Source organism: Crotalus tigris, unplaced genomic scaffold (assembly GCF_016545835.1).
Source record: "Crotalus tigris isolate CLP2741 ecotype Arizona unplaced genomic scaffold, ASM1654583v1 scf7180000017658.5313226, whole genome shotgun sequence".
NCBI classification, from domain to species: Eukaryota; Metazoa; Chordata; class Lepidosauria; order Squamata; family Viperidae; genus Crotalus; species Crotalus tigris.
The window spans coordinates 1,751,611-1,778,839 of NW_024096545.1; the positions used below are offsets into that span (position 1 = coordinate 1,751,611).

At 36.4% G+C, this 27,229-nt stretch overlaps 1 pseudogene; it reads right to left on the reverse strand.

Annotated features, from left to right (window-relative positions):
* Window positions 1–633: 633 nt before the first annotated feature.
* Window positions 634–27,229, reverse strand: part of LOC120304777 — a 127,984-nt pseudogene continuing 101,388 nt past the window's right edge.

Here is a 27,229-nt window from a genome sequence, read left to right on the forward strand (position 1 = left end):
TTGTGCTTTTTGTCTCAAGAGCATTAACTGAACCTTACAAGAAGCTTCACATTGATGCAGTCTTTAAAAGGCAACTATGTCTTTCCTACTTAAAAATTAATCCCAGAAATCTAATCCATGGAGGGCTTAAGGTTTAACTTTACACTCCCAGTTGTTATAATGATTTGGTCCTAGTAGCTTTCCTCAAACTTCAATTTACATAGAAAAAAAACCTACATAAATTAAACTGAAGGATTTTTCTTTAGCCACAGATAAAATCTCCCTAGTGGGTTGCAAAACACTGGACAATTGGTGCTGGTACTGAACAGAAAGAAATTTTGATACCTCTTTCCTGCCATCTAGAGTTTTTGCCACTTAGGTATGATATGTTTAGTAAACAGTCTCCCAAACTTGAATTTTGAATAAGAAAAAGTAAAGTAATAAATGTGACCTTTCACATCCTGAACAATTTATTTTAAATGGCACCCATTTATTGTTAAAGGAGGTGCAGTATAAAATTATTTTCACATTTTTTTTTCTCTGTGAACAGATCTTTAATCTGAGTGGAGGGGGAAGACGAGCCCATAATACAGTAGGCAACTTCTGCACTAAGTATGCTGGCTGGGGAATTCTGGGAGTTGAAGTCCAGAGGTCTTAATGTTGCTGGGTCTTGAGGGACACTGTACTAGAGGCTCTGTTCTGACCAGCCAGGCCCCATATCTGCAAATTAAAAGTACAAGAGCTTTACAGATAAAAAGAACATTTAATATACCAACTTTACTTAAGGTATTTTATTTTTTCTTATACTGATGTTTAAGTTACATTAATGTCATTGTTTATATAATGTCATAGCTTCTTTATCTAATCTGTTATGGCAGTTAGAAAAATGTTACAGTTTCTACCACAAGTTGCCTTTAAAAGCTTTTGATTAATGTTTGTACTTTATTCACTAGCTTGAGTACCATGTGATACAGAAGCAGGATATACATTAACAATAATAAAAACTGTGTTGATACGACTACTTGTTAATACTGTATTTCTGACACTGAGAAAATACTTTGAAAGAATTGTTTTGCAATGAATGAAAACGCATATAAAGCATTTCATTTTGAATAATAAAAGCAGCTACTATTTTTTTCTGACTTTCTTTATTCCCCAGCAAAATATAGGTATTTTTGTGTTTTTGTTTGGGTGTGTCTGTGTGTGTATACTAGAGAGTGTGTGTGTGTGTGGAAAAGATCCCATGACACTATCCAGTCAGTCTTTGTGTCTGTATTAGAGAAAGTGGATAATGTCACTGGATCTTTTGCATTCATACATACACAGACACACACTCAAACAAACACCCCTATATTTTGGGACACAGATGTTCAAAAGAGTAAAGCATGCATTCTATTATCTTGGATAAATCATACTGTAGTAGAACTAAAAACATACATTGCTCCATACACATAGATAAATTTCAGTATTTTATTTCATTTCTCAGAAAATGAAAGCATGTAATATGCAAGATATTTAGGCATCTTTTTAAATCCTAAATATTGTATCTATGGAATTCACTACTTATGTTGCATTGTTTAATACTGTTCTATTAATAATTGTTATTACATTTTAACACACCCACCAGCTATATGCCAAGTTAGTTTTACATTAACATCCATGGCAAACATAATTCAAAAGTCAGTTTTGAAACACAAGTCTTTAAACAAAAATGGCATTGCTGAAGAAATGTCTTGTAATACACAATTTCCAAATTATCTGAAACATTTCATTCCCCCCAAAATTTTCTGGTTTCAAACCCCTCAAAAAGAACTTTCAAGCCATAGTGGATTCTGCAAAGCCATCAATAGAGTATAGCAAACGGGTCTGACAAGATTTCAAAGTCAAAGAAGATTTAATATATTCTTACAAGGCTCCAGGCAAAAACAAGTTAACAACGGAAAATTTGCACAAATAATGATTCTCTGTGTATTAAACAAGAACTCTCTTGCGCACTCATATTTTTTTGCTCTTTCTCTCCAACGCTCTTTTTAGAAGTTCATGTCTAGGTCAAATCAAGTTCACTTATGTCTAACAGATTATTCTAGTTAAAAGGAATGACAGAGATTAAAGTGTAGAGTGAAATACCTTCCTCTTTCCCATTGCTACAGGATTTAATATTAAAATCCGGTGACACAAATATAACTAGCTTTAGTTGCTAACCTAGAGACCTCCAGGTGTTGAGCTGGAAGGGATGGTTTTGACTTTGCAGTATAAACAGAATTATTTTCCACACATCAAAATTCCACCCAGAGAGAACATCATTAATGATTATAATCGTCACATTTAATCATGAGAATGCAGTGACAGGCAAAGAAAGGTTAGACAAACTGACAGTTCAGGCTGTTTCTCTGGAATTGGGGGGTGGGGAAAAATGTATGTGTTTTGTTTTAAAATGCACATAAATATGCACTTCCTTCCAAGAAGGGTATTTTTGCAGCTTTAAACAAGGCATTCATAAAACCCCTTTCCTCACAAGAGCTAGGGAAGTGCATCATTAACCTTTAGATGACATAAAGGACCTTAATGAGTTCTTTAAAACTGTTGCTTTGCTGATGTTGCTTTCAAAGATGAATTAAGCAAGGACCCTGAAAGGCCGACTTATGCAAAGGAGAACGCCATTTAATTTTATTTATTTGGGTGCATGGCAAAGCTGTTGATAGGAATCATCTGGAGCAGAAGAAAAAAGGCCATTTGAACATTGGTGTTATTCTCACTCATTTAGAAATACTTTTTAAAGAGTAAAAGTTCCATAGGCATTTCAACTTAAATTAGCATCACTGAGGAGGTATCTTATCCACATCTGTTCTTGCAAAATGCTGCTTATTTCCATTCATTCTTTAAAAAAAAAACCCACAAGTATCTAATTCTACATTTGCTTCACTAGGAAGAAGCCCATTGAAATCTGTAAATTAATTCTAAGGAAAATTAGATATATACCATTTGTCACCAGCTTCCAAAATGCTAGCCAGCTTTGGAAAAACTTTGCTTGGAAGACTTGGAGGTAGATTTCTAATTTGCTGGGAAGAGCACAAGATAGGAAGGTGCCTATACACTGCATGATAAAATTTGAAAATGTAGATGAAATCCAAGCTTAGTCAAAACTGGCAATAAATGAGAGTCAAGCTAATAATATCTAAATTGAGTCTCATGTATTTTAATGGTTCTTCCATCCTTTATAGTGTTTGGTTCAAATCAGTATATAATTGCTGATTTTTTTACATTGGTTCACATTTCTTCAAGAGGCATCACAGCAGGAAATTTACAATTTGAATTTTTAGTTACATTGCTACATTAAACACCCCCCCAAAAAAAAATAACTCATAAAAGCACTCTTTATGACTACAGCCTTAGTTGGGCTGCAGAATCCAAAGGCCCACTTGATAGCCACAAAGCTTTTCAATATCTTTGTATTTCACGTGGTCTTTTGGATTTCTGTAGCTAAGGTATAGTAGTCTTTACACTCTGATGAGGAAAACAAATTATTTCACAGTGGCACTATATTAAGAATCTGATAAATAAATGTGCATATTTATTTATTTATTTATTTATTCATTCATTCATTCATTCATTCATTCATTGTTAAGTATTTAATTAATGTTTTACTCTAATTTGATTTTATGAAAAACAGCATCAATGATGTTTTTACATCATAAGATATTTTACATTTTTTAATATGTCTTCAGTGTTTTCAAGCTTTTATTGTCCATATGCTTCCTTCTCTATGTCCACTGAGTCTTTGTCAAAGTCTGCTCTATATTTTGTGATGAATTCTTTAGCCTTTTGTGTAGAATTTAGTTATTTTTCTTGTTGAAAGGTAAAAATTATACTTTTCAGCTTGTTCCAACAAAATGGAATCTTTTTCTGCTTCAGTACTTCTCTTCAGTATGAGTATCTCTTGAGCACCTTTGGGTCAGTCTTAGCTCCTTGCAATCACCCTGCAGTTTTCTTGGAAAAGATTTCAGACATGGTTCACCATTGCCTCCTTCTGAGAGACTGGCCCAAGGTCACCTGGCTTTTGTACTTAGGACTAGATTCATGTTTTTCCAGTTTTTGAACTCCTGCACCAAACTGACTTTCAAATGGAAGATTAGGCCTCACAAATTTAAAATCCATTCTAATATGAATTTATTTATGTATTTTAAAATAACCCCTATACAGTAAAATATGTTTATATTGATGAAATGCCAGGCTCAATGAAAGTATGCTAGCATACCTACACAAATATGCACATAGACTGCTGTTATCATAAGAGTCTATCATTGGAAAAGCTGAAGGACCAGATTAGAGAGAAATTGTCATAGAGGAAATCTACTTATGTGGTCTTTAAAAATCAACAAGGATTTGATGGTATATAATCAATCAATCAATTTGCTTCTTAATCTTTTCATATCATCCCATTATAAATTGTTTAATCAGTGTGTCCAGTTTTCAAAGAGATGATAAAGAGAGAGATGGGGATAGAGGCAAAGATGGAGATATAATAGATATAGATATAAAGAATTATACTGCGGTATGCATTTCTGATTAAGAAAGAGGATGTAAACCTTCTCATGAGACAACTATACTTAAGAGCTCTCCGATAAAATTAATAATGGCTAAATTGCTGGATCATGATTAAACAACATCTGAGTCTATTTTTTTTAAAGCAAACATAAAAACTAAATTTGATTGTGGAAGCTGAACTGCAAGTACCAGCACCTTGCATTTTCAATCTGCTGAAGATTATAGTCTGCTCTCCAGTTTAGATTATGAAGGAGCAGGTACAATGAAATACTGACAAGTTATACTCCATGGGACATCTCTTTTTATAGGGATGACTGACTGCATCATCCTGCATCTTTATGTTTATTATTCCATTTGGGGCTTTTTAAAAATGCATTTTATAATGATCTCAGCAAGTGGTAGTATCTGTCCAACTTGTTGGGGTTTAGAAGCTAAGTGGGGCTGGACTTGGTTAATATTTGAAAGAGACACTACCGGGAAATTAAAAACAAACAAACAAAAAAAGCTAGAGAAAGAAAAAAATGAAAAACCACTTCTATTCCATTATCAGCAAAACAGCATGTGAAACTTTCATAAAGTTTTTTCTCACTAGGTGAAATTAAATGACGTGCCATGATTTAATAAGTTCAATTCTACTCAAAGGGGAACTTTTTAAACCTATTAATAAAAGGATTTTTTTCTATTTTCATTCTTTCTTTTTGTTTCTTCCTTATTCCTTATTCGTCTCAAAATTTGGCAGCAGAACACTGAGTTTTCAAGAGCAGCAGAAGAAATATGAATGTTGTTAGTTAGGGGCACATTAGCCAAAGAAAACCCTCCTTCCTTAAGTCTGCAGGATCTTATCTATGTCCTTATGTCAACAGATGTTGTGACAACCATAGGAGAACAAAAGTACAGGGTTGGCATTGCAATGCCTTATGCCATTTTGACATTTCCACCTACCCCCTAACATAGCTGAACAGATTAATTTTTTTCAGAAGAAAATGACATATTAGATTCTTGCTTAAATATTTCAGTCATATCAAGATTCATGATACTGTCTTGGCACAACAGTTGCAGGATCAAAAGCTACGGCCAAATGCCACTCAGACATATTATGTTTACACCAATTTTGGGAATTAGACCTTTAATATAGAATTAAAATATTTCTGGCAAACAGCTTTTCATTGCAAATAAATGCTGCTCATTTCTGCTACGCTGTATTCAATGCCATGGTTTTGCAGATTTTTTTCTGCTTATCTCCCTGATGCTCCATGAATAAGTCTTTCCAATTAACCTATGAATACTATTCTAGAAAATTTATTGGCCTTTTTAAAATGTTTCTTGTTAATCTATTAATGTGTCATGACCAGGTATAAATGATAGATTTACTCTTTCAAAATATTACTTTCCATAGGGCCATTCAATCAGCATATTTGGGCTTCCATTACTATCACTGCATACTTTTGTGCATGTTTAAAGAATTTTCTAACAAAATTTGGGGTCTGCTAATTCTGAAGAATCCTTTTCGGTTGCATTTGGCTTCAAATGAGATAAAATGCAAAGTGAATCCATTTCTCTCCCATCTCTACTTATTAATAGTATTGGTTGCTAGGAAATGGTGGGTTGGATTCTAGTGTAGAGCAGAACTCCCCTGCTTCTTTGTCCTTTTGCAACTTACAGTATTTTCCTTTGATTTTCAAGTCAATATCTGATGTGCTGCAGCACATATATGTCCATTCAGCTGTTTACACTTTCACACAGAAAAGCTTTTTGTATCTGTGGCTTATGTTTAGTAGGCAGTCATGGTGAAAGCCAGTCACTGGTATTTGTTTTGAGACAAATGATGTTTCAAACATGAAATTAATGATTAGAGAAGAAATAAAACACACGCAACCACCAAATGGCTATAACTCTTCCAAAGGAAGGACAGAGCAGACACAAACAAAGGAAATAAAAATAAGGTTCTAGCATTGATGGTCTGGTGTTAGACACAAGAGTGTTTTAGATTAACAGGTCCTCTCTCTTTTTTCACACTAATAACTGAACATTGTCTGAAGTAAACGCACCATGAAATGTATTGATCGTGTTGCAAGACATTTCAGACATCAGGGAAGATGGGAATGTAATCTGTCATGAGGAAAGAACAGAGGAGAGAGCAAAGAGCTATTTTAAAAGCATGGATATGACTCAACTTTTCTCTCCCATAGCTACTTAATCCAAGAATATCTGGAATTTTCATTTTTGCTCAGAGAAACTGTGTAGAGTCTAAAAATCACTTATCATACAATAGGCTCTCAAAAAGATTTTAGCTATAACCTTCAAGAATTAAGCAGCTCAAACTTAGATTTTAGAAATAATGCTTGACAATTAGACAAGGTCAAGATGGTGAAGTGGGAGGTAATGAGCATGAGAGGTAGACCAAAATTGAAATAAGCAGGACAAATAGCTAGGGCGAGTGTCCTTGGCTTTACTTTTACTCAGCAAGTCAGCACTCGCCATTGGCCATGCTGATTAAGGCTGATGAGAATTGTAGTCCAATTGCACCTAGAAGGAACCAATTTAAAGCAATTCTAGAAAGGTTAATTCGGGTCTCTTCCAATGCTATTTTTAGTGATATATAGGCCCAACAGTTCCTCTTCCCCAGGCTAGTATAACTCTTCTTGAGAGAAAGATAACATGAGAGCAGGCAGAAGTCAGGAGAGGAGGGAGATTTTACATGTCTTAGATCTTTGAATTTACTGATTAGTGGAAAAGTGGGGGATGGAGTTGATAAAACAAAAACAGAAAACAGTTAATAAAGTCATATTCACTTCATTTTATGCAAAAGCATATGATACACATTGGATATGCACCTAAATATATTCTATCTTGAAACACATATATTTTAATATATGCTTTGATCTGAGAACTAAATTAGAACTTGGAAAAATAGAAACCTGACATACAATGAATTTATTTCCTATCTATGTTTTTATGAAATATATGAGTGAGATCAGTTATCAACATTTACAAAAATCAATCAATGTTCTGAAACATCCTATGTTTCAATTTTACGTTCTTAAGAAGTGAATGGCAGTTTTCTGTGCCAGATTTCCAATCTACTGTATATAAATTTGTTTAAATTAAGAGTAATTGTAATTTCATAAAAGACTGCATTTCAGTAGATCAAACTCTATGCACCCATCTAAGCAAAAATGACCCAGAGGCTCCCTTAGAAATCTTTTTCATTGGTTACTTGCAGTATTCTTTTTAAATGGAGACCTTGCGAATTTTTCAAACAAATTTACTACTGAGTGATGCCCCCTTATCCAAACTACATATCTTTGCATCCCTCTGTAGCTACCTAAAAATAGGTAAAAATGAGACAGTTCTTCTAGGTGATTCATCATAAAATGGATCCATGGTAGGTGAGAATAAAAAAGTGCTTCATTTGAAGGAAAACAGAAATAAGGATGTTGGTTGAGTAGAAATGAAATGAAAAAAAAAATCAACCAAAGCACACATCTTTAGCCTTTCTGATTTCTTGGAGCATTTCCCCTTGGCAATTCTCCTGTTGCCACACAGACTGATCCTCAAAAGTGAATTTCAAGCCAGCCTTCAATCATCTTTCCTTCTGCTGGCAAGAAAACAGTATGAGTCAGTCAGCTCCCTGATAGTAAAATTCAAAACATAAAAGTCAAAGAGTGTTCAACTCCCTAAATTGTCACAACCTTCTGTGGCTATATGTGAAAACAAAAAAAAGGAGGGGGCAGCACCCACAGCAAATCAAGAGAAAACTGCAGTGAAGGTGCCTTCCTTTTGTTTCTGTTTGAAAACTTCAAATCTTGACAGAAGACTAGCTTAGCAGCATTTTTGTAACCAGGTGTTTTTTACAATAGCACTAACTGTGCCTTAATTGTGGCTAGAGATGATAGAGACTAATAGCTTTCTTGACCTGAGTTGTTAGAATGACAGACACAGGTTTCGTTTCCCATTTTCAATAACATTTCTTTCAACAAAAGACATGTTCAGGCCAAAACATGCCTTCCAGGCTGCTATTTCTCTGACTCAGCCCAATTTGTTCATTTTTATTTATTGGTTTGAGTTTTCAACCACCTAGCACCAAATGTAAACCAAAAAAACCCCAAATATCTGTTTATAATTTAAAACACATAAATATGTAAGGTATATAACAATTAAAGTAGAAATAAATTATAATTGGGGAAAGATTTAAAGCATTTAAAATAAAAACATGAAATCAGCAGGCTAGCTGAAAAGCTTATGCATTTAAAGCCTTCTTAATGATCAGTGCAGATGAAAGTTCTAAAGTTGTATGGTTCCACAGAATTGATTCACTACAGAAAAGACTTGACCTCTCAAGGGGGTAGATAAACCACAGTGGCGGTCCTACCCAGATTATTTTAGTGGATGCTAGGGAACCTGCATGTGGAGGTGGTTCACCAGGTGCCCCCAATCCAGATCTGAGGTACAAAAATCTGAACAATGAATTAGAGACAGAAAAGAACTGCAGAAAACTCTTACTTCTGGACAGACAACTGGATTTCTGCATCTCAGGGAGTTGGCATTTGGGGCCAGAGGGATACCTGATAGCATCTTCCTGGGTCTTCAGGTATAAGTGGAGTTCATTTTAATAAACTTGTGCCCAGAATGATAGAGAGTTGGGTGACATTAAAATGACTGAGGTCTATGGCCACTTTTGTTTCCTAAGGATAGGTGTATAGAAAACACAACATCTGGAGATGGTCTGATGACATATCTTACAAAATTACTTGGTTACAATTCAGAGGGATGACCTTCTACCATAGTTATCCTAAATGAGAGATCATCTTTTGCTTCATTGTTCTCATCCTCCCATCTGTATAGGTATTGGACTAAGGAGTACATGCTGTTATCTTAATTGTTATGCTGTGAACACAGATAAAACACTCAAAAGGGAAAGTGATTATACAATAAGATACAGTGTACAGCATTTGATACTATTTGAAGTTTTTGAGTGATTCCCAAAGACAGCCCCACATACAGTTCATTAGAGAAATCAAGTCTGGAGACTTGAAACAATTTGAAACAATCATTACTGTCTATGAAGGGATACAGCTGGCATACTGGCCAATGTTGGAAAAAAAAATTCTGGCTAGGCTGCATTAACCGAGGGATAGAATCAAGATCACGTGACATATTAATAACACTTTACAATGCCTTGGTAAGGCCACACTTGGAATACTGCATCCAGTTTTAGACACCGCGATGCAAAAAAGATGTTGAGACCCTAGAAAGAGTACAGAGAAGAGCAACAAAAAGATGATTAGGGGACTGGAGGCTAAAGCATATAAGGAACAGTTGCTGGAATTGGGTATGTCTAGTTTAATGAAGAGAAGGACAAGGGGGGACATGTTTAGTAGTAGTAGTAGTATTAAAGTTGAAAGGGACCTTGGAGGTCATCTAGTCCAACCCCCTGCTCAGGTAGGAAACCCTATACCATTTCGGACAAATGGCTGTCCAGTCTCTTCTTAAAAACGTCCGGTGCTATCCACACTGATAGCAGTGTTCCAATATCTCAGGGGCTGCCACCAAGAAGAGGGAGTGAAGCTATTTTCCAAAGTGCCTGAAGTGAAGCTATTTTCCAAAGGACAAGAAGCAAGGAAGGAAACTAATCAAGGAGAGAAGCAATCTAGAACTAAGAAGAAACTTCCTCACAGTTAGAACAATTAACCAGTGGAACAACCTGCCTCCAGAAGCGGTGAATGCTCCAACACTGGAAGTTTTTAAGAAGAGACTGGTACAGCCATTTGTCTGAAATGGTATAGGGTTTCCTGCCTGAGCAGGAGATTGAACTAGAAGACCTCCAAGGTCCCTTCCAACATTATTATTATTACTTATTATTATTATTATTATCGATCATCGCACAGTCAGCCAGATGTTCAGACAGGATTTGACATTTTGTCTACCTATCGAGTCCTTACCCAGGACCTGGGATAGGCAGATGTGGATGTTTGATGGTATTACAGATATCGTCGCAGGATGGAAGCAGTTCCTAATAAGGCCGCCTTTTGCAATTGACTAATAGCGAATTTGTCAATGCCAATTGTGTTCAGGTGGTGCTCCAGTTGTTTTGGGATTGCACCCAAGGAGCCTATGACTATTCGTACTACCCTTGCTTGCTTTTGCCACAGTCTTTCTATTTCTATTTGTAGGTCTTTGTATTTTGTTATCTTCTCCAGTTCTTTATCTTCTATTCTGCTGTCTCCAGGCACTGCCACGTCCACTATCCAGACTTTTTTGTCTTTCTTATCGACAATTGTTAAGTCTGGGGTGTTATGTTGCAGGTGCTTGTCTGTTTGAATTCTGAAGTCCCAGAGCAGTTTAATTTTATCATTTTCTATGACTTTCTCTATTTTATGATCCCACCAGTTTTTGCTTACAGGCAAATGATATTTTTTGCAGATCTTCCAATGCACCATTGTTGCTACTTTGTCATGCCGCTGCTTGTAATCAGTTTGTGCAATCTTCTTGCAACAGCTTACCAAGTGGTCCACTGTTTCTTCAGCTTCTTTGCATAGGCGGCACTTACTGTCTGTTGCTGTCTTCTCAATTTTGACTTTGTATGCATTTGTCCTTAAGGCTTGGTCTTGTGCAGCCAGAATTAGTCCCTCGGTCTCTTTCTTCAATTTTCCTGCTCTTAGCCATTGCCAGGTTTTATTATTATCTGCTTTCCCAGCTATTTTTTTCATGTATTGGCCATGTAGTGCTTTGTCTTCCCATGCCTCTATTCTGTTCTTCATTTGGTCTTTCTTGTAGGCCAGTTTGGTCTCTCCAGTAGTTAGTAAGCCTTCCTGATATACTAATTTCAGTGCATCTTCATCATTGTTCTTCAGATATTCTTCCAAAGCCATTTTTTCTTCTTCAACCATCTGATGTACTTGTAGCATTCCACGCCCACCTATTTGCCTTGGTAGATAAAGTCTATCAATGTCACTGCGTGGATGAAGGGCATGATTCATTGTCATTATTTTTCTGGTCTGCCTATCCATTGCTTTTAGTTCTGCTTGAGTCCAGTCCACTATTCCAGCTGTGTACCTAATGACTGGGATTGCCCAGGTGTTGATTGCCTTTATGATATTTCCTCCATTGAGTTTGGACTTTAAGATCTTCTTCACTCTCTTGATGTATTCACCTCTAATCTTTTTCTTGACTTCAGTGTGCTTGATGTTGTCAGCTTGAAGGATACCCAAGTATTTGTAGTACTCTTCCTCATCCAGACTCTTAATGTTATTTTCGTGGGGCATCTTGATTCCTTCAGTTTTCATTATTTTTCCTTGTTTGATAGTAAGTGTGGCACATTTGTCCAAGCCAAACTCCATTACAATATCTTGGCTATATATACGGACAGTGTTGAGCAGCGATTCTATTTCAGATGATGTTTTTCCATACAGCTTCAGATCATCCATATAAAGGAGGTGGGATAGTCTGGCAGATGTTTTTGATGTTTGATAGCCATGTCCTGAGTTATTCAGTATTGTTGACAGAGGAAACAGTGCAATAACAAATAGTAATGGTGATAATGAATCTCCTTGAAATATTCCTCTCTTGATATTAACCTCTCCCAGCCTCTCACCATTGATCTGCAACTGTGTCTTCCATTGTGCCATCGATCTTTGCACAAATTTTCTGATGTTTCTACTGACTCCTGTTATTTCTAGGCACTTTATTATCCAATCATGTGGCAGAGAGTCAAATGCCTTTTTGTAGTCAATCCATGCCACATTCAGGTTGGTCTTCCTTCTCTTGCAGTTTTCCAAGATCATTTTGTCTATTAGGAGTTGATCTTTTGTTCCTCTGCTATTGGGGCGGTTTCCTTTCTGCTCAGGTGGAAAGAGATTGTTTTCAACTAGATGCTGTTGTACTGCATCAGCTACCACACCAGTTAGTAATTTGAAAGTTGTTGGTAAGCAGGTAATTGGCCTGTAGTTACCTGGTGTTGCCCCTTTTGCTGGATTTTTCATTATTAGGTAGGTTTTCCCAGTTGTTAGCCACTTTTCAATTTCTCCTCCTTGTAGTATATTGTTGAACTGTTTGGCAATGAGTGGGTGTATAACAGTTAGATGTTTCAACCAAAACCCATGCAGTTCATCTTCACCTGGTGCTGACCAATTTTTGATTTTCTTTGCTCTTTTTTCTACCATTTTTGTTGTTATTACTAGTTCTTTCATTTCAACTTCTGTTTTATTTGCATCCACCTCTTTTAACCAAGCCGCATCCTTGTTGTATTTCTTTGGGTTATCCCATATCTGCTTCCAGAACTGCACTGTTTCTTCCTTGTCAGGTACTGACTGATTCCTTGCAGTTTCTCCATTGATGGATTGGTAGAAACGTTTCTGATTGGATTGAAATTGGAGGTTCTGCCTATAGTTTGCAATTCGAGCTTCATATCTACTGATTTTCCTGGCTATAGCTGTTATTTGTTGCTTTATTATTTCCAGTGCTTCCTTGATCTTCCTTGTTTCTAAGTGGTATTTCTTGATTAGGTATTCTTTGGTCTTCTTGTTCTTCAGCTTCTTTTCTTTCATCTGTTCTAGCTTGCTTGCATGTGATCTTAACTTGCTGATCTTATTTTCTAGTCTAACCTTCCATTTTTCTGGTGCACTGTTTGTTTGTTTTTCTTTTTGTTGATTTTGCATCCCAGGTATTCTGTTATAACTGCAGCTGTGCTGTACATTAGTTGGTTTGTTTCTTGCAGTGAATTGGTGCTTATACTTGATATTGCAGTATTTGCATCTTTTAATGCTTGTGCTAGCTGTTTCTTTGGAACAAGCTTCAATGCAGGCAGCCTTATTCTGTTGTTTTTGTGCTGTTCTAGATGCTCAGTTATTCTTTGTTTCAATTCTTTTATTTCTTTAGTTAGAGGGTTTTGTTCTTCCTGAGGAAGAGGTGCCTGGTTTCCAAATGAGAACAGTTGTATATCTCTGCTGGATTCTTTCACTGCCAACTCCCCCTGGTTTGCCTCTACATTCTGAATTACTTCTGGTAAGGCTTTGATTTCTTTGCCCTGGGTAAACCTTTGCAGTTCGTCCAATTCTGTTTCTGTGAATACTTTATTTCGTGTTATAAATCGGCGTTGATCTGCTAGTCTCTGTTCTGTTATTTCTGATTCTGGATGTTGTTCTTTCCAGAACTGGTGCATTCGTTTTAGATATTCTCTTCTTGTTGGACTTGATCTGTAGTAACAGATCATTATTTCTTTGTTTTCAATCACTGTGTATCTGCGACGGGTAAACATCTTTTCTTCCAGTAGTTCTGCATTATTATTATTATTATTATTATTATTATTATTATTATTATTATTATTATTATTTCTACCTGAAGAGTCATGGAGATATTCAATTTATTTCCCATTGTCCCTTATTATCTATATCAGGGCTTTTCAAACAGTGGTACGGGTACCACCTGTGGTACATTGGCACCTGGCAGGTGGTACGCAACCATCCTAGAAAAGTGGTAGTGGGGGAGGGGAATGAGCTGATGGCAGCACCGCACAAGCCTGAGCGAGAGATGGCTGAAGCTGCAGGGCTGTCAGGGCTCAGTGGAAGCACCAGGATTAGTGCCAGGCTCCAGCTGAAGCTCGGCAGTGATCCTGGCACTCCTGCTGAGCCCTTAAGAAGCGCTGATCAGCTGGACTATTGCAGCATCTCCAGGGTCTTGTGATTTACATTCAGATGCTTGGCAACTGATTCATATTTATGACGGTCCCAGGGTCATGTAAAGTGACCAAAACCTGCTGCAACCACGCATCAGATGGGGGTAATAAATACCAAATACCCCACCCGCGCTGCCAATCCTCAACAGAAATGCTCACAAAACAATGAAAACCTCAGAAAGGAGGAAGAGTGCCGCCAGGCGGGCAGTCAGGTGTCTTGCTCGGCTGTGGCTTGGGGGGCACTTTTTTCAGTGCCATTGTAACTTCAAACAGTCACTAAGCGAACTGTTGTAAATCAAGGACTACCTATACTTTATCACTTTTTTCCTCTTTTTTTTGGGTCAAGTTTTTGACACCTTGCTAGGCAACTGGTGGAACTCAGATGTTGCCATATCCTAAAACTGGTGCAATGGGTGAAAAGGTTGAAAAGCCCTGATCTATATGCAAGCATTCGGGAAGTCACACCATTGTCAGATGATGTTAGGACAGAGAAATAGATTTGATATTGAATGCATGCAGAATTCTTGATTGCCTACCTCACCATCTAGATTTTTACTGCCTACCTTACCAATAAAAGCATATAAATTAACTACTATCACTAGAGAATTATTCATTTTTATATACCATCCTGCTACATCGTTCTGTTGGTTGCTATTTGTAGGAAGACTGAATAGCTATGGCTAAAGTAGAAAAACAAATTGATTTGCATTTGTGTGTTCTCCACTGAAGAAAATCTCTATTGAAGACTCCACTGAATTCAAGTGTATAGAAGCATGATAACATTGTTGGTGTGACTTCAGTTTTTTTCTTTAGGTATCCCTGAGAGTTAATGTGGTAGATGGAAAGGGGGATTCCCATTGATGTGATAGTTGATGATTTTAGGAATAATTATTCTCTTTCAGCCCAACCTATCAACCGGGATCATCATTATGGGAATAATGTAAAGGGAGATCCTCATAATATCCCCCTCCAAAAAGAAAGGATATAACTGTAACAAATAATTTATCTTTTGCTTATTAATGTATTAAGTATATGAGACTTAATTAAATTGCAAATCTATACTTCTTAACCCAATTCTGTCTTCTCTCTTCTTCCTTTATTAAGCCAATGGACTTTTCTCTCTTTAACTCCGCAAACATTTTTTTTTTTCAAAAAAAAATAGGCTTTGCCAAGTACCTTCCTGAATTAGGAATACTTTAAGATATTTATTCTTCTTGAGCAGACCATCCATTTACTTCCTTTAACATCTAGCAGCAATTGTGTATCTGACACTTTTTCCAAATATTTGTAATAATAAATATCCTATTTTTTAAAAAATCCACATCTACCAAAAATCTGTCCAAACCCTAAGTAACAGCTTTAAACCATCTTTAAATAATGTCAATACTATCCATGCCAGTACTTTAAAATTGTAGAAGAGGTCAATAATGAATTTTATATGTACGTATATTGTCTGCCTTACTTTGGTTTTGTACAATCCCAGCAATAATTTCTCTCTCAGATGCTGTGTGTTTAATGTATCATGATAATATGTGCTATCCATGAAGAAAAAGGCAGACCATTAACTCTTTCCTACAATAACTATTAAGTGAAAGATAAAAGCAAAATTTAAATCCCATGTTGATCCATAATCCTATTTTTATCTTGCTGCACATTTGTGAATAAACTGATCTAAGACAATATCCATTATCAATAGATTCCTTTGAGTGAGAAAGAAAGTCTAGCATCTTTGGAAACAGTTTGGACAGTTGTGAGGTCATCATGAAATAGGCCTGGGGATTCACTCTGACCAGCTTCCTTTCTCATGATTGAGGATCTAGACAAAATGGCAATCAGCAATGGATATAGCCAGTGGTGGGATTCAGCCAGTTTGCATCAGTTCAGCAGAACCGGTAGCTAATTTTTTGTTGCCCCGGCCCAGAATGGACTTCTGGAAGTGGCATCCACACAGAGAACTGGTTGTTCACATATTTGAATCCACTGGACGTAGCTAAAATATTTTGGATTAATAATAATGAAAAAATGTTTCCAAATCTCAAATACGTTGATCTTTTTTTGGGGGGGGGGGGTCCTTTGTCTACAGAGAAATCATGAAGAAAAAGATGAATTCCCAGATAGAAACTGCTGTTACGATAAAAGAGCAGCGAAAATCATCAGCTATAAATGTCTCAGTTAAGATAAGCAGCTCAGTGCAGTAAACGTTAGGCTTTACTTTCTATGCTATGAAGTCTGAAATTTAGAAGCTTTTTACTTGTATATTTTTATTTAACTTTTTTAGCTACCAGCAGAACTCCATGCCCTAACTATGCTGTTGCTCTTTTTGAACTTGATGTTCTTACTAGCCAGACTCCTGAAGTATCACTATCTAAAAGACTCCTCAGCAGGATATGGGCAAAAAGTATAATGATGTGGTTTCCTGGGAATTGCTGGACAAAAGAAGGCACATTATACCATTTAGGAAGCTCTTTAAAGACAACAGGAGTCAAAGAGAAGATAAACCAACCAAAGCTAAGAAGTGGGAAAGTTGAGGATGTGGTCATGCTGTGTTTAAAAATCAACTTAGAAGTCACTTCAAACCAAAAGCTTGCTCTGTGTCCATATTGCCCAGATATTTTGCTGATTTTATGTCTTGTACAGCAAGAGAGGGGAGGGAGAGAAAGGGAAGAGAGGAATGCATGTCCTCCCCCCTCTCTGTTTAACCTCCTTTTTTTCCCACACAATGCCTTGTTCCTGTACATACAACTGGGTCAGTGGGAGGGAGGGTTAGTGTGTTGAGAGGATACAAAAAAAAGTCAACTGACCCACTTAGCAAATCCCCAGAGGTTAAATTTAGCACAAAACAACCTAGCCATACATAGGGCTAAGCCAACTCTAGTCAGTGACTGCTAACTCAGTTAATTGGAGCATAGCACCAGTGCCGAAGAAGGGGAAAAGTAGAAATATGGTAGGTAGCTCCACAACAGTCATTTTCCCCAGACTGGAGGAAAACATCTACCATATGGCCTCTGCATACTGTATTCATATAGACCTGCTGAATAATTGAGACCCATGATAGTAACCCTTATATCTCAGTATAATGCTTTGTTTGATTAAAAAGCATTTTTTTAAAAAGAACAAGCCAGAAAATGTCCTATCATCAGAATAGTAGTATTTGAACTATTAATATTAATTCATTGAAATATCTGATTGTTTTAGGGATGCTCTAAGGAAAAGGTAGGATGAAAATTTAATAATAAGTTCACACATACACCATAGTCCAAAGCATCTTTTTTCCATCAAAATCCCACCTAAGCTATAAAAGTAAATTTCTTTTACTCTTGTTTCTTTCTATTTCTAAAAAAAAAGAAATCCTAAACTAGATGCAAATTAATTTCTGGGATAGTGGAATAGAGAGGAATAGACATGCTGGTTAAGATCTAACTAGCTTTTGCCATGCATGAATACAGTACTTAGTTGTACCTATTTTATACATATCTGCATTGTTTTACTCCCATTTGGCTGTAAAAATGGCCAAAAGAGTCACAGAGAGATTTAACTGAATACAACTATTGAACAGCTTTAGAACACTGAAACTAAGTAGCAATTAACAAAACATTAACTACAGTAATTATTTTTGTTGAGATTGCTAATCTATTGCTACTGACTCAGAAGAGCTATACTGGTAAATCCCAGACTACCTTTCGTCTATCCTTAGTTTTCCCTCTCTATTTGGTCTCAGCTTACACCAACAAAATGTTCATTTGGAAAGAGCTGCATAAACAAATGTTCTGTCACAACATCCCACCAGGCCACTGTTATACAATAAAGTCAGGCTGCTAGTCCATGTTTAAATAATGGGTATTGATTCCCTTGTTACTTACTGTCCTTGCTTTGAACTTCATTAATCAATGTACGCTTCCTGAAATCCAATGTCTAAGTCTCAGAGAGGTGAACACAGACAAGATTTGTAATCCAGAAAGCAAAACAACATTGTGCAATCAGTAATCTCCTTGGGCTGCAAACTTGTGTTGTTCCACTAAAGTGAAAAGAGAAGTACCTATTGTCTTTCATACAACCAGAAGCAGCTATTATGTATTCCAGTGCATGTTCTACCAGGAACTTACACAAGTCTCCTGTGATGCAGAATTCTTATTTTTTTTTTCCCCTTTTCACAGATGTGAAACAATATATGCAAGACAAAGCAGACATAAATTCCATCTGAATTCTTTCACCAGTAATAATTTTTGCAGGCTGACTGCTGTGAGGTTGACATTTAGACATTTGCAGTATGGAATAGAGCGCCAATAAAGTGAATATTTGCCCTATATCCTTTGGGTAGCAATATGCATGAAGTTCAGAAACAAAAAGACCAGTGGCAGAGCAGGGAGTTCAGAACAAGATATGAAGTAAAAAATGTGAGGTTATTAAAGAGACTGGGAGAATTATTAAAGAGACCTTATAGAGAATTCCTGGAAGTCTGGCATTCAGACAAATCAGCTACCAATAAGCACATAGAGATAAACAACATCTACTTACCTCAAAAGAGATAAACAAAAAGCTAAGACCACATCTCCATGCCAGCAATTTTTGGTCTAGTATTAATTGTGTGTTAATCTCTGCTCATCCAGGGATATTGAGCAGAGATTAACACCACAATTAATATTAGACTAAAAATCAAGTGGTAAACAATATCCCAGTGTAGGAATTACCAACTCAGACAAATAATCAAATGGTAAACAACAGCCTAATCAAGAAACTACCAAGAACACTCCCACCAACACGAAGAGGGCAAGTGAACAGAGAGCAAATTCTATTGTCTATAAGTGAGGAACAATAGAGAATTCTGCTTAGAGAAATCACTACATGTCTTTCTTGGGTTTTGGAGCCTGATGGGTGTTTTTCTTTATTCAAAGATATCCACAGGAGCTATCAATGACATCACATAAGTGAAGTACCACTCCTTTTAATGTGTCTCACATATCTATTAAAATAAAAGGGATATTGATTTCCCAGTCTCATCCACCATTTTGATCATGTCATTTTTAATTATTCATTTTTAATCATTTTAAAATATTTCTTTTAAAAAGAGAGAAAAAAATAGGCAAAGAAAAAATATGACTGAGAGATATAGTATCAGTAAGTGGCAAATTTACTGAGGTTCGACAGTTGGTGCTCAAAATTATCATTGATGAAAAATGAACCATAAACAAATTATTTTTTCCATAAGAAACCCTATACCATTTCAGGCAAATGGATTATAGAGATCTTTTTGAATCTCTAAATTGAGTGCCCAAATTTCCACAATTTTGTTATTTAATATTTCAAAACATAGAGAAATAGAAAGAACTACTAAAACATTGGTAAATATTTAATTTCCAATTTTCCATTTGCTGTGTTCTGATATACAATGTTATTTTGTCACTGTTGATGGTCTCTATAGATGCCCCTCCCTTATTAAAATATAGCCATCTAGTGTTGAAAAAAATCTTGGAGTGGATTAGAATCCTAAGAGATAAAACAGTAATGTGAAACAAAATGCTGTATATACAACAATATTTTTCATACAACCATTCAGAGAGACAGATTTTTAGAACCAGGCCAGTTTTGTTATCACATGAGACAGCAATTCTCAGAAGCACCTTTCATGATCATAAAAACAGTTCTATTTAGTGTTAAAGGTACTCCTGTGATTGAATTAGTTAGAAGCTTGATTCCTGAGCAGCAGTGAAATCTAAGAAGGCATTGGGGATGGATTGGCATCAATGGTGGGATTCAAATATGTGAACTGTAAGATGCTAAGAAAAAGACACAGGCATGTCTTGAGCAAGGGTTTGAAGCTGCAGGACACAGCTTGAAAAACTCTGTGAGTTTATTGCTTTTTATATTCTTGTTACGTATACAAGCTTAACCATTAGATACTGACATAAAGTTTCTTCATTGGAAAATTCCTTCATATAAACAACTATTTCCTAGTAACACATTACACGGTCAAAGACCAGGTAAAGAACAAATACAGGGAGATGAAAGGAGAAGGAACTAACAAAGACAGGAAAAGATAGGAAGGAACTAAGCATATTATTTGTTTCGGTAGGTGAGGTATTAAGTCAAAAGGGTATGACCTTCTGGCTGCTTCACTGGGACAAAGGGTATCAAAAGGTTATGAGGTTTGGCGGGGAAGCACGGCAGTTTGCTGCGCATGCATTTTTCTCCACAGTGAACAACCAGTTCTCTGTGTGGATGCTGCTTCCAGAAGTCCATTCTGGACCTGGGCAACAAAAAAATAGCTACCGGTTCTGCCGAAGTGGTGCGAACCAGCTGAATCCCACCACTGATTTACATCCATATTTTTACCTTCACCAAACTGGCTTGCCAACTGCTTCATATGGCAAGTAAGGAGTTCATGTGGACCACCTATGGCTATTATATTATAACAGTGATGAAAATCTATATTCAAAAAAAGGTGAATACTATCAATCCAGTAAACTTCACTGAAATAATATATACTGGTGGCTAAAGACTACAGCTGTCAGCTTTCAACATAATTAAATTGTTAACAATGTATTTAGAAACGGAGATTTGAGGATATGGGGAAAATTTATTTACACTTCAGAATTCTTATTAATAATATTATCCTGGAGGCTGTAATACATTCCATTTCAGTTTTCCTAAACTAAAGGAATGAACAGTTGATGGTTTCAACTTGATCTTCTATATCTCTTGGGTAACATGTAAATGGTTTTCAAATCAGAAGTTGTTAATGGATGCTCTCTGATCCATTTTACTTTTAATAAATAAATAAATACTTTCAAGATAGTTATTTTTTAAAAAACAATATCAATTCCCCATTTTTATCCATTTCTGTTTTGGATTTTACATGTATGTTTTTGTGTATACATGCATGTATAGATGTGGGTGGGGGTGTATAAATATACTTATATTCTTTATTTTGCAGGAAAATGAGGAAAAACAAATCCAGTCCAGATGTTCAAATACTTATTCTTTTTAAATTGTACTTATCCATGTTTTACTAACTATTCATAGACTCTTTTATTATTAACAGTAATAGTAGCCTAAGTAAGATTCTCTCTGATCCAAAATCTAAGAGTTAATGTGGACCCTTAGGCAAGAAGGATACTACTGATGGCTTCCAAAATACTTTGATCTTCTGTACAAGCAGTGATTTTCAATACTGGCTTACTGTTTGAGGAGAAGGAGGAAATGCTAGGCTAGAAAATGGAAAATAAAATGAAGTGGTGACATCACAAATAAGAACAATGTACACTACAAAACTGGAGGCAAGCCCTATTTCTTCTGTGATCAAATGGCTTGTACCTCAGTTCTATATGATGTTTTACATATAGATACATATTTGATTACTTATGCAGACAGAACAAAAGCAGAGATTTGTCATTGTCCAGTATTCTTGAACTGCAAATTCCATGAATTGCAGTCAGAGTACTCCATAATGAAGAGGTACTGGAACAACTGAATCTTTGCTTTTCATGGTGGCACCTTTGCTTTGCATAGCTTCTAATTCTGTCCACTCAGAAAATTGCTGAGTAGAAAAATAGAATATAAACAAAATAAAATATTTGCGTATAAGTGGCCCTGGGCAAATGACATCAGTAAATGCTGTCTATGATAATAAAAGAGTTAGCGAGCTGCCATAGTTAAAAACTCACTTATGAAATTTGGTCCCATCAATGCAGCATAATGTAGGATACAGTGATTGACAAGACTGTGTCAGCACAGAAACTTTTTTAAAAAATCCTCTGGCCTATTTCTAATGAACTAAACTTTTAAAGAACAAATGCACATGTGGAAGCAGTAGGGGATAATTAGCTCTATTAAATGAGGCTGTTCATTGGATTCTACCATAATATCTTTCACAGCAGGAGAAAGAGTCTATTTATGTGTCAAGGATCCTTACCCGTGACATTTCCTAATTGCTTTGGGGGAGTTTTGTTAACTTACCTAAACATCGGGGGACCCTGAACCTGAAGTTTACTATCAAGATCTTCGGAAGATGGTCATGTGTGGAATGATGATTAGGCAGTGTGGTGATTTTTTTTTTCAGAGAGTCTTCTTTTCTTTGAATATATGAATAATCGAGTGGGGGAATGAAATCCAACCACACATGTCTGTTAATTGATTACAAGCAGAGAGGGACAGTTAAACAAACAAATGGAGCAATCATGTCGGATTACTTCTTATGCCAGAACTTACATACATGAATACATACAGACCCCACAAGTAAGTCACAGTTGGGATAAACAATGCAATGCAAAGTAGAGATAAGGATATCATAAGAAAAAATTAAAGACAATTAAATTTAGCTAAATATAGATTATACCAATATTATTCACTACATCATTCTTTTCTCCATCTTTCAAAAACAGCCTTGCTGTCAATATACCCATACATTTATTCAGACATTGCCTTTTTTTTCTTACAGTATTAAACTTCCTCTCTCTTTTTCAGGATCTTATCAGTTCTATCCAACCACATCTTTCTGGGTCTTCCCTTTTGTCTCATTCACTCTTCTTTCATGTATTTGTTTTCATTCATTCTGTTTGTATGATCAAATCATTTCAGCATACTTTTTTCATTCATGTTTGTATTTAATACATATTTCCTCTGCAACCAATTATTTTTGATTGCATCTTTTTTTGCTTTTAATTTTATCTTTTAATTTACTGCTTCCATTTTGTCAATCCTGCAAGACCAGGAAATCAACTCTGCAGCAAGGTAAAACTACTTTTATTGAGATTATACTAACAGAATTTTTCAAGACTGATTGTGCTGTACTTTCTTTTCAAGTCAATCAGAGAAGCATCTAGATACACACACACATATACACACACATGTATGTCTTGCATATTTCTGTCATTGTTATATTCTTTCCTCTCTATACTGTTCAATTGATTTTCTTGATATGCCATATATCCATAAAAAGGTAAAGGAATCCCTGCAGATTTTAGTCCACTAGTCATTGCCAATTATAGTGCTCATCTCTGTTTCAAAGCCATTGAGCAGAGCTATCTGAAGACATTTCCATGGTCATGTGGCCAACATGATGTCACAGACCACTGTTACCTTCCCACCGAAGTGGTACCTATTTATCTACTCGCATTTGCATACTTTTGAACTGCTAAGTGGACAGGAACTGGGATGAGGACGGGACCTTACTCCATTGTGTGGAGCTTGGGTCTCGAACCTGGGCTGCTGGCTTTCCATCTTAATAACTGAGCCACAGCACTACCGCCTATATAGCCATATAACTTGCATATAATAAAATGGGCAGAAGTGCACTCTTACATACAGCCATTCTTGTTTCTTTTTATAAACATAGATTTCTCCCAATTGCTCTCATACTGTTGACCAGCATATGCCCATCTTAACATTTTTGCATCCCTTTTCCTATTTTTAGTAAACATTCCCAGAAGGTACATAAATTCATCTACTTGTTCTAATCTTTACTGTTTAGGTAGGACTGGCAATTTCCATTCACAATGTTATTTTTCAAAACTAATTCCAACTTAGAAAAGTGTCAGGCAGTGCTGTATCTTGGCACAAATACAATTTATTTTTTTGTACAAATCCTAATACCCTGAAGTATGATATTGGCTGTGGATTGGACTTGCAACAGAGCAAGTAAAATATATTTAACTGTTTGGGCATACTCAGCTGACTTACACTTTGTATAAGGCTCAAAAATCTTCAATTTATTTATCATTTCAGGGGTACATGGTGAACAAAAAGTAGTTAGTTTCCTATATAATGCTCCATATTATACATCTGCACACTTAGAATCAAAACAGCAGATTTTTTTAGAAACATCTTCCAAGCTGTCCATTATATTCCCAATTAGCTGGTCTTTTCAAGGTCATGATAGGGCTATGGTTAAGTATATTCAGTTATTAGATTTCCTCCTCTCTTCCCTCCACAGCACTGTTCTCACAAAAAAGTAAAGTTGAGTCTAGATGAACCAATTCCCTCCAACAAATATGGAAGAATTATGGTTTCTTTCATGAAGATGTTAGCAATGGACTTTCATTAACCAGGTTAAGATAATGAGTCATAGAAGGGTCTTCAACCCTGACTCCCTAAATATGCCTCCCCCCCATAATTTATAAAATAAAAAGATACAGTTTAGAAATGTCTTGTCTCAAGAGGCTAGCAACAGAATTAAGAGAATTTGGATATAATTTACACCATTTCAGTTCTAGAGTTCATACCAGCCTTGTCATCCATAGTGCTGCTAAATTTACTAGTGGTAATCTTAATATCACGAGGGATAGCCACTGGTTGTGACACAATACAAGGAAAAAAATGAAGTAGTAATTTTTCACAGTGACAACCACATAACTCCTGTGACAGCTCAATTCATAAATTTCATTCTGGTATCTTCTGCAGAGTACCTTCTTATAAAATAATAGCTGTGGAGGACAACACTGCTAGCACAGTATAAAGTAGGACACAGCATATAGGAGGATATTTCAGTGAAGGTTGCTATGTATGCTGATAACAGAGAGTAATTAATGCCTTTCTCTGTTGCTACTGCAAAGTTTCTGCAGAAATAGTGATGATTCAATTCTTTCCACATTTCCAACTTTTACCTCCTTACCTTTGTAAAGGCTAACGTTCGTGCACAGAATATTTAGCGTGGATATTGCCAAAAATGAGCATCCAACCTCTTTTTGAGAGTATAGCTCTAGCTAAGAAGATAATAGAAATCTTTATGCAACTCTCCATTCTTTACAGAAAACAAGTTATAGAACTGCATATTTTTGCTGTGTATTCTACTGTCTTGTGCCATTTTACCAGTGCAAATCAATTCCTCTTCACTATGGGACATGAAGGAGAAACTTCTATATCTTTTTATTCTTGTTTTTTACATCTAGATATCTATTCAGATATTGCCTTTGTTTGTTTAAACTTTTAATCTCTATCTTTTTGAGGATCAAATTAGCTGTTGAGGATCACACCAGTCATGACTTGGTGTCTTACTTTTACTCAACCCATATACTCTTCATTTATATATTTGTTTTCCACTGTTTTCATTAATTCTATCTGACCAAACCAAAAAGATTTCTGTAATAATCACTCATATGCATTCAATCCACAATCATTCAGCATAAATTCATTTCTGACCATCTCTTCTTTTTACCACATGTATTTCTTATCTCTATGCTTTCTCCTGACACACCCAATTCTTATATATCTTAGCAATATGGCTTTTACATAAATCCAATTTTGTTTCTTTTGACAAATATTTATTCCTCACTTATTATCCATTACTTTCTATCAGGACTTAAAAGATTCTCTTATCAAAGTACATAAATTAATTTACTTGATCTAATTTTAATCTATAATTTACAGCATTCACTCCATTATATATGTCAAAAACAACTAGTTTTAACATCAATATATTTATTTTAAGAACCATACTCTTGGTTGCACCATACAATATATCTAATTTTTGCTGCAAAATGTTTGTATTTTCAGCCAACAAAGAGGCATCATTTTTATACATAAATACATCTGCATTCACATTTCCAAGCAACATACCTCTAAATCACCATAATGTTCTGTATGTTTATCCATAAGTATATGGAATAATCCAAGATATAGTGTTCATTTCTTCCTATTTCCTTTTCATTATTGCCATTCGCTAAGCATTCCACTCATTCTTACACATCACACACTAAATCAACATTTTTATTGACTTAAAAACCAAGGTGGTTTTTTTCCAGGTTAAGCCAGATCTTTCAGGCCTTATCTGAATGCATATGAAGTTACAGGTTTTCTGCTCACTGTGTCTTACTTTACACTTTTTAAATTGAATACCATCTGCCAAAAATTGGCTTTTCATCCAGTTTAATGATATCCTTATGGTGAGTTCTTCACAATAATCTGTGATATCATTTACTAATTTGATCAGTTCATTGCTTACCCAATAAGTCAAACATTAGCAACACATTTAAAAGCACAGATCCCAGTACAGTTCCTCTTTCAACCCTCCATTGGGAACACTATTTATTCTCATAGTTTGCTTTTTCTTTCCAATCAGCAATCCATAAAAGTATGCACCCTCTTATTCTGTGAATTTTAAGTTTACTTAAGAGCTTTCTGAAAGTCCAAATATACACTGTCAACAGGGTCACCACCATCAATACCTCAATTGACTTGTCTGTTGATACTCACAAAAAGAAATTCTAAGAGGTTGGTAAATCAGAATTTACTTTTGCAGAGTGCATGCTGATTTTCCTACAGGAAGACTAGTTTACAGTATGTACATCAAAGGGTTGGGTTTTTTTCCCCCTTTCCACCAATTGTCATTTCATCAGCTAAATCAGAACAGATATTGAGGTGAGCAGACCTGTGAGATCTTTTTTTTTTTTTTGTGAGAAGTTGGAAGGTCTGACTGAAGTTTTTTTAGTCCCACAAATTCTGTTTCCCTGCAGCAGGAGAGAAATGTGCCAGAGCTGGAAAGCAGGTTAGTGAAGAAATGCTTTCTAGAAGAGAGAAGAGCTGGGCGGTAGTGCAGTGCCAGGAGGAGAAGCGGCAGGAAATAGGGCTGCCATCTCCAGAACGGAGAAGGGAGACAAGGGGTGATGCAGGGCAGCAAGCAAGTGTTCTGCTCCGCTCTGCACTGCTGCTGGAGGGAGATAGCAGGGGAGGCTTGTGTTGCCCGGTCACAGTGCAAGCCACAGGAGAGTTGATGGAGTAGGAGATGGTGGCTGCTGCCAAGCTGTTGTTCTGTTGGGTGAAGTGCGAAGAAAGCCCCTCCAGCAGCAAAGAGTGGCAGCGCTCGAGCCTTTTGCCATCACTGCCACCTGGCTCCAAAACAGCAGAAGGGGACCGGGCCTATTCCACCCATCCTCCGTAGCATGGTAGCCTGACTCAGGAGGGGAGAGAAAGAGAAGGTCGGCGAGCAAGGAATGGCCTGGCTGGGGGGGGTGGCTTAAGTGGGTGTGGGGCATGTGGGGCAGCTCCATCCCTCCCCCACCTACCTTGCCTCGTTGTGGTGGCAGCGGCGTGACATGCACT